The sequence below is a fragment of the Prionailurus viverrinus genome, chromosome C1, assembly GCF_022837055.1.
Source record: "Prionailurus viverrinus isolate Anna chromosome C1, UM_Priviv_1.0, whole genome shotgun sequence".
Lineage (NCBI taxonomy): Eukaryota > Metazoa > Chordata > Mammalia > Carnivora > Felidae > Prionailurus > Prionailurus viverrinus.
The window spans coordinates 135037222-135046853 of NC_062568.1; positions in this window are offsets into that span (position 1 = coordinate 135037222).

Sequence of the window (9632 nt, forward strand, 5' to 3'; positions counted from 1 at the left end):
CCCCCACCCCTCAAAAATAAATAAATTTATATATAGTGTGAGATTTTATGAAATATGCTAACCTGGATCCTATATTTAAATTTTTATTTATAATACAGTATATTTATAATACAGTATAATACAGGTGTAAGTAGGCTTTTGAAAACAAGGATAACATCTCCATAATAAGCTTAAGAGTTTTAGAGAGAGTGCATATATATGAAACATTATTTTTTTCATGGTATCCCAAGATTCATGATATTAAAAAAACAATATAGGCGTGCCTGGGTGGCTCAGTCGGTTAAGCATCCAACTTCGGCTCAGGTCATGATCTCACAGTTTGTGAGTTCGAGCCCCGCATCAGGCTCTGTGCTATCAGTTCAGAGCCTGCAGCTTGCTTCAGATTCTGTGTCTCCCTCTTTCTCTGCCTCTCTCTCTCTCTCTCTCTCTCTCTTTCTCTCAAAAAGTGAATAAACGTTAAAAAATAAATAAAATATTTTAAAAAATATAGCTATTATAATAAGGTAGGCTAACGCTATAGTGGTTAAGATAACTTCTTAAAATGTGTGAATTCATAGCTGCCCAAGTTTTCAGCTAAAATTACTGGCAAAAATCTATAGCATTTGTAATTTGACGCTTAACATTGAAAAAAGCAAATAACACTCTTCATTATGTTCATTTGTCACTGTTAACACACCAATTGCTAATTCATGATAATACAAATTTAAAAAATAACTAACATCTAGGATACACATCTTACTTAGCACTGTGCTAAGTGCTTTACCTGTATTTAACCTAAGCACTCTTACCTGTATTATCTCATTTAATCCTCAGAGCATTTTTTATTTGATAGATACTGTTTTAATCTACATTTTTCAGATAAGGAAAGTGAAGCTTGGAGAAGATAGATAACTTTCCTGAAGTCCTGTGTAGCAGTTAAGATAGGCAAGATTATGTTGCAAGAACAAGTAACTCAAAAGGTTAATCTCAAAAGGTTTATTTCTTGCTTACGTTATGTGTTCATCATGGATCAGCAAAAGGATTGAACACATAGTAATCACTCCAGAATCCTCTGGAGCTGTTGGGAAGAAGTAATAGCAGAGTCTTGAAATATAGGCTTTTGACAGGTGGAGAGAAAGGGAAGAAGTATGTGTATTCAAAATAACAGGGTTGTAGAAGCAGAAATTGTTCTAGAACCATTGAAGAGATCGCTTTCATTGAATTAAAGCATTTGTGTTCTACACTAGTGAGAGAGAAGTGAGACAGCCAAATACATAAGGCAGCAGAAGTTATAAAGTAAGAAGAGCAAGAGAAGCAAGAAGAGTTTAGAGCCTCAAATACTCATGTCAGAGAGCCCAACAAAATAAATGGCTTGTTATAGTGTTGGTGTATTCTGCTTTCAAAATAGACAGGAGGCTTCTGTGAAACAGTTTCCTGTGCTTCTTTATTTTCTTTATATCTTCATAATCCTTTTTTTTTCCTACTCAACTTCTAAAACTCCTATGTTTTTGTTCTACTCAATTTGAAAAAGCCCAACTCATTCAAGGACTTTGGTTTCAGATCTGGGTTTGGTCCCCACTTTGCCACTTAATTAACTGTAACTTGTGCAGGGTATTTAAGCTGTGTTTTGATTTTTCTCATCTATAGAATAAGAATGCACAGGGGTTTTTAAATATCAAATGACATAATGTATGCAAAGTCTTTAGCCCAGAACTGCAGTGCTCTCTCACTGGTAAATGGTGGCAGTTGTTAAAAAATTATCATTAGGGGTGCCTGGTTAGCTCAGTTGGTTAAGCATCTTGATCTCAACCCAGGTCTCGATCGCAGCGTCGTGTGTTCAAGCCCTGTGTTGAACCCTGCCCTGGGTGTGAAGCCTACTTAAAAAAAAAAAAAAAAAAAAAATCATCATTACAACTGAAAGAATGGAATAATGGGATTGAAAAGAAAAGTGATTCCAAGAACTATTTCACAGGAAGAGCTGGGAGAACCTGATATTTTGGTTCCTAGATAGTCAAGGAAACATTAGTCAAATACAACTATAAGATTTTTAATCTCAGAGACTGAGATTAGGAATTAAGGCAGAGCTTTAGAGTGGTCTCAACATTTTAACTAAGCTTTGAAGAACTGAGCATGTCCTCCTGATGAAGCAGAAACTGTTTACTCATTGATCCATTTACAATACAGTGCAGTGTATGAATTGGGAAAATCAAGTAGACTGTTTAATAGGGTTAGTAAAGGGGTAGAGTGAGATGTGCTGCAGGAAAAGTAAGCTAGGCCCAAAAGATAACAAATCAGTGCCTGTTATGAATTATACACAACCAGAAGTTTTCAGATTCCCTGTTCCATTTAATTTTCAGATACCCATACAAAAGGATGCTTTGACAGTAAAACAGCTTTAGAGAGGTTTACTGATTTGTTCAGAAATCTCACAGATAATAAGTAACAGAGCTGGGATTTGAAAGCAGATTGTTGTTTAGTTCTGAAGCTTAGGCCATTTTCAATATGGTGACTGTCTCTAAATTAAAAAGAAGAAAAAAAAACATATTCACTCTAGCACTTAAAAAATATAAAGCACTTTCATATGTATTTGGTTTTATCTTATAGACAGGAAAATCAAAATGCAGCTAAGTTATTCAAGGTCACAGAGTGAGTAATTGGCAGACTGGAAATGTAACCCAAGCTTTCTGACTGCAAGGCCTCAGGTCTTTCCAACATCCTTTTAAGGAGTCTAGAGTTTTTTCTGCAGGCAGTGGAAAGAGCCAGTGAGCATTTTGAGTAGGGGGATGACATAAATATTTTAAAAGATTGGTTAGGAACCATGTGGGATGGACCAAAATGGAGAGAGACAGGACACTAGTTACTAGGCTATTTCAAAAATAAGCTAATAATGATGTGGACCTGAACAAGAGATTCAGTGAGAATAAGATAGAGGAAACAAAACAGAGGCATTTGGAAAAAGAATATATAGGATTGCATCTGCAGTGAGGTAGGACAAGTAAATACTGCAGAGTCAGTGAGTATCTGATTTGTTCATTTCTGCATCCCCAGGGCAAACATAGTTCCCAGCACATGTTAGGCACTTAATAAATATTTGTTAACTCTAGAAGAAGATAAAGACCTTTAAGGATGGTAGAGTAAAAAAGAAATCCAAAACCAAGAAACCTAAAGAAGAAAATGTCTCATACTCTTGATAGAAATTGAAAAAAGCATAGTGCAAAAGAAACCATGAAGTGGGGACACCCTGGGTGGCTCAATTGGTTAAGCGTCCAACTCTTGATTTCGGCTCACGTCATGAGCTCGTGGTTCATGGGTTCGGGCACCATGATGGGCTCCATGCTGACAGTGCAGAGCCTGCTTTGTAGTCTCTCTCTCTGCCCCTCTCCCACTTGCACATGTGTGCACACACACACTCTCAAAAAACAAAAACAAAAAACACGCAGGAAGAGTTGCAAGAGTATGAGATGCCACAGAGAGGCATTGTTGGAAGGGGATCAAGGGTAGTGTCACTGAAAAAAAAGGCCAATAGGGGAAAGCAGAAGTCAACATGCAAACAGTTAAAGAGAGGAATGAAAGGAAGAATTGGAGGCAGGGAACATAGAACACACTTCCTAAGTTTGTTGATAAAGGGAAATAAGGCAGTGGGATGACAGCTTGAGGGAGAAGCAGGGTCAAGGAAGAATTGCAAAGACCAGAAGACAGGTGAGGTTCAAGGGAGAAGAGCCAGTGGAGAGGGGTAGATGGGAAATACAAGCAAAATAAGGTCTTAAGGAAACGGATGAGCTTGAAAAACACAGGTGAAGTGGTCAGGATTAGATATACAGCTCTGGGCATACTTCACAGAGAAGAGAGGTTGAAGACAAGATTCTAGGCGAGTGATTATAGACTGTGATTGCAAAAGGAGATGAGCAGAAGACTAAGGAAATCTTTAGAGAATGATCAAGAGGAGTGGTCAGAAAAATAGCAAGAAAGTTGTATAAATTCACTGTTCCATAAACCAATACACAACTGACTGAATTTGAGAAAAGTAAGAAGTAGCCAAAAGTGTCTATTGTTGCAGAGTTAGGAATGAGGACTGGGAATAGATGGTGTTCGTCCAGTGATATTTGTACAAGCAGTTCATGAACAAAAACCTTGGAAGTCCTTCTTTATTCAGTTAAAGCTCATAAATTTTCATGGCTCAATTTTGCAACTAACTCAAAATTTCTAGGGAGAATAACAAATCCCTTTGTCTATAAGCGATAAATTTAAAACATGATGCAAATAAATTTTTCTTTCAAATGATGTGAATTTTGAATCTAATTTAATCATGATAATTCAGTTTAAAAAGCATATGAAGCAAGGGTCACCTGGGTGGCTCAGTCAGTTAAGGGTCTGACTCTTGATTTTGGCTCAGGTCATTATCTCACCGTCGCTGGAGCCTGCTTTAGATTCAATAAATAAATACATAAATACATACGTACATAGTTATTAAACGCATTTGAGGGGCACCTGGGTGGCTCACTTGGTTAAGTGGCCCCTTTCAGCCCGGGTCATGATCTCACGGTTCCTGGGTTTGAGCCCCATGTCGGGCTCTGTGCTGACAGCTCAGAGCCTGGAGCCTGCTTTGGATTCTGTGTCTCCCTCTCTCTCTGCCCTTCCCTGCTCAAGCTCTGGTCTCTTTCTCTCTCAAAAAGAAATAAACATTGGGGCACCTGGGTGGCTCAGTCGGTTGAGCATCCGACTTCAGCTCAGGTCATGATCTTACGGTTTGTGAATTTGAGCCCTGCATCGGGCTCTGTGCTGACAGCTCGGAGCCAGCAGCCTGCTTCAGATTCTGTGTCTCCTTCTCTCTCTGCCCATCCCCTGCTTGTGCTCTGTTACTCTGTCTCTCAAAAATAAATAAATAAATGTAAAGAAAAAAAGTTTTTAATAAATATTTTTAAAAAAGCATTTGAAGCAAGTAAAACTAGGAAGCCTACTTCTGTAAATCCCATTTGTTCATTCACACATTGCTTTCATCCAACAAATGTTTATTAGGTGTCTACCATATACTTTGCTAAGTACTGGGAACCTGAAAAATAAACAAGAAAGACACCATCCTGGCCTTCATACCAAAATAAATAATACCAAAAAAAGAAAAAAAGCTGCATTATGTCCCGTTGTTGATAACAACAAAAATAAATAAATAAAAGTAAACTTAAATAATAGAGAAATGATTAATTATGGTATAACCATTTGAAGAGCCATTATGTAGCCATTAAAATAATCATTTATGAATATGGTACTTTTTTCTAATATTGACACAAAATACAGCATTATTGTTATTAGAACTATGTGAAAATACATATGCATGTGGGTAAAAGCTGAATAAAAACATGTAAAAATTAACAGACGTGTGTTGGAATAGAGCAGTTATTGGTGATTTTACTTTCGATTTTCCTTCAAAGTATTTTTAAATTGTTAGTTTGTTTTTGTTTTTGTTTTGAGAGAGAGAGAGGGCACACGTGAGCGAGGGTGGAGAGAGAGAATCCCAAAAGCAGCAGAGAGAGAGACAGAGACAGAAGCAGGGCTCGCCCGAAGCAGGGCTCAAGCTCACCCAAAGTGGGACTCGAACTCACAAACCATGAGATCATGACCTGAGCCAAAGTCAGGTGCTTAACTGACTGAGCCACCCAAGTGCCCTTAAATTAGTTTTTAACATGTCTTATAGCAAGCAGTGAGAAATTTTATTTCTACTAATTTATAAACATATTCATTCTTCACACTCACAGTGGAACTTGTAAAAGCAGTCCTTGGAATTTAAATCTCTCGTTTAGCTAGGAAAGCTCTAAAGATGGTGATCCCAGGTGAAATTTAACTCATAGATATTGTACCAGTTACATATTACCACAAAAATGCTGCCTAACAAGCCACCCTAAAGGTCAGTAGATTAAATAAAAGCCATTTATTATTTCTTAGGAGTCAATGTGTTGTTAGTTGGGCAGTTTTTCTGGAATTAGCTGGGTTCACTCATTTTCTGAGTCAGCTGTGGGTCTCGTAGGTGGATCTACTAATTTTGGCTGAATGCTCATGTTTGGGGCCAACTGTCTGTCCTTAGGTCTACAAAGGCCTTGGCTCTTTTCCATCATCTCTCACATCCTTCCAGTAGGTAAGCCTGAGCATGTTCTCATGATGAAGCAGAAACTGTTTAGTCATTTATCCATTTACTTACTGGGTCTCCCTTGTGTCAGGCACTATATAAAGGAACCAAAGAAATAAAGTCAAATGAGAAGTTGCACCTTCTGTCAAGGAGCTTGCCATCTTATGGGAGAGGCAGGAAAGTAAACCAGCAACTACAGTGTGCTATGGTAAGTGCTATGATTGTGGCATGACAGGCCCCGTGGGCACAGTGGAGGACCTTCCAAACAGAACAGTTAAGTATGGAGTAATGATTGAAAGTGTCACAGAGAAGGTAATCCTTGAGCAGGTTTTCAGGGGAACAGGAAAAGCTCAGTGAGATAGAACATTGTGGTATTCTTGGAGGAATGAAAACTTGAAGGAATAGGATGAAAGAAAACTATTCAGGGAAGTATAGTAGTTAAGGCTCCTCTGATTGCAAATAACAAATCCAGTTTGTTAAGTTGACTTTTCCGGAAGGATATTGGGGTATCTCACAGACTTTTGGGAATTGTATAACCAGGGAAATTCAGTAATAGGAATCCAGAAATTCCTCTCGGAGGGCTGTACACAACTCCCTGTCTCCTTGCACCTCAGTTCAAAATTCCAGTTTTGCAGGAAAGCAGGTCTGTTTGGTCAGTTTGGGTCAGATTTCTACCCTTCTATCACTCAGCAGCGACTAGATTGCAAGTTATGTGTGTGGATGTTTGTGTTTGCTCCACCCCTATGCTGGGGAAGGAGGTGTCACTGTGAGCTGTTGTGGCTGGCCTAAGGGACAGCTGTTGTGTTCCATTATTTATTTGCCTTTCCCCACATGTGCAATGACAAAATGCCTCCAGCCTATATGAGCTAGCCATTCTAGGAGTGCCTGGGTGGTTCCATCAGTTGAGTGTCCAACTCTTGATTTTGGCTCAGATCATGATCCCAGAGTCGTGGGATCGAGCCCCATGTTGGGCTCCCCACTGAGTGTGGAGCCTGCTTGAGATTCTCTCTCTCTCTTTCTCTCTCTTTCCCTCTGCCCCTCTCCCCTGCTCACACATGCTCTCTCACTCTGTCTCTAAAATAAAAATAAATAAATAAAATATGATCTAGCCATTCTAGTACAAAAGCATCTGCACTTGTTTTCTTTCCAAGCCCAGAGATACCTCCAACTGGTGAAAGGAGTGTCTTGGGGTTATTGCTTTCCTTGTCCTGATCTCTGGGTGTAAAATGCCCATTCTTTCAGTTCTGGCACAGTCTCATCTAGGTGTGGTTCTTCATGGTCTTGCAATACAAGGACTAAATAAATGGTTAGTATAATTATACCACTACACCCTGTAAATAATTGTTTGGGGACAGGGATGGAAATGGTTGCTACAGAAAGAAAAGGAGGAGAAGAAAACAATGATAGTTCTTCATTTAAAAGGGGAAAAATTGAGTAATTTTTAAATTTTAGACATTGCAGCACTACATATGCAGACTACTCATCCCTGCTACTGTTAATGAGAGTATAACTGGCCCATTGCAAGTTTCCTTGTTTGCAACTAATATCTCAGCTGACTAAGACTTTCGCCCACTAGGGTGGTTTAAAGCTTCATTTCTAGAGGTCTAAGCCCTTGATGATCATCAGCATCAATTGTGTCAAAGTAAACAAAGACAATGCAGCAGATTGAAGACAACTCTGAGGTGGAATGACAGGAAACCAAGGAATATTTGTTCAATAAATAGTCTCCATTTTACAGATGATGAAACTGAATTTAGATGAACTCTCAAGTGACAAAGCCGTGCTGTCTGGCCCTAAAACAACCCTTCTACATAGTTACATTATACTGCCTCCACGCTCAGTGTGGGGATGGAGTTTGGGCTCTGAACCTTTTTTTTTTATAAAAAAATTTTTTAAATGTTTATTTCTGAGGGAGACAAAGAGAGAGACAGAGAGTGAGTGGTGGAGGGGCAGAGAGAGAGGGAGACAGAACCTGAAGCAGGCTCCAAGCTCTCAGCTGTCAGCACGGAGCACGCCGCTGGGCTCGAACTCGTAAACTTAGAGATACGAGTGGAAGTCAGGTGCCCAGCCAACTGAGCCACCGGGCTCCCTGATGGGCTCTGAGCCTTTTTTTTTTTTAATTTTTTTTTCAACGTTTTATTTATTTTTGAGACAGAGAGAGACAGAGCATGAACGGGGGAGGGGCAGAGAGAGAGGGAGACACAGAATCGGAAACAGGCTCCAGGCTCTGAGCCATCAGCCCAGAGCCTGACGCGGGGCTCGAACTCACGGACAGCGAGATCGTGACCTGGCTGAAGTCGGACGCTTAACCGACTGCGCCACCCAGGCGCCCCATGAGCCTTTTATACCAAGGATTAAGTCAGGTCATGGCTCTTCAACTTTAGCTAGCCTTGTGACCAAGAACAAGTTGCTTAATTTTTCCAAGTTTTAGCCTTTTCATCTATAAAATGGAGACAGCTTTGTGCATGGCACAATACCTATCATTTGCTAAGTAATTTATAAAATGGTGACCATTATTATTAATTCAATAAAAATGTGTTAAGCACACCATGGTAGGTAGGCACTGCATGTACAGTGGTGCACAAAGTGGGCATAATTCCTGTGTTCCTGGATCTTTCAATACAAAGCATTTAACTAAGCCATTAAATGGAAATAGCAATCTGTGGACCACACATCTGCCTCTCTCGCCTTGGATTATGAACACCAGGAGTGACATAGGGGAACATAATGAAGATTGTGAACTGAAGAGGACAAGTCAGGAAAGATTGTTCCATGCTTGGAACAATCAAAAATAAAGGGAGAAAGACAAGAAACAAGAGTGAAATCAGGAAAACTCCCAAGGGAAAGAATCATCACCTACTTTTCTTAAGCCTAACAGATATGTCTGGATTTTACAAGAAAAGTGGAGGGAGTTGATCAAGAGATTCTTGTCACGGAACAGAAAGTTAGAGTAGGTAAAACAGAAGTGATCTGTGAGAGGTAGTAGATATTCTTAATATTCCATAGAGAGCATGATTAAAGGGAAGGAAGTGAGAAATATTCATTAAAACAAAATTATCCTCAAGTCCTGATTTGGAGAACAGCCACAATTTGTAATATGAGCCAAGAGATAAAATCTAATTTGTCTCTCAGGAGGCCAAAATAAGCCTTTTTCAGGCTAAATTCCCCTGGTACCTAGCTTGTTTTCTTCACTGTAAATGAGCTACTGGGAAAAGAATAGGCTTTAGAGATTCTGCCCAAGCAATTCACAGGCATTTTCTTGGTAATCGCTATGTAGCTCTTTTTTCAGTCAGGTTCACACACAGGATTTAATCTTGGTGTTTGATAGCAAGTATTATTTTTAACATTTATCAAACATCCCAAAATATCTCTAAAAGTGCCTTAGAATGTAGGTAAGGGAAGAAAAAGTATATGTATACTTTTCAGGTATATATATATACAGGTATGTATATATATATATATATATATATATACATTTGAAGTGACCTAATATAAAATTCTGCAGATTTATCCTTATGACTGTTGTTATGTAATA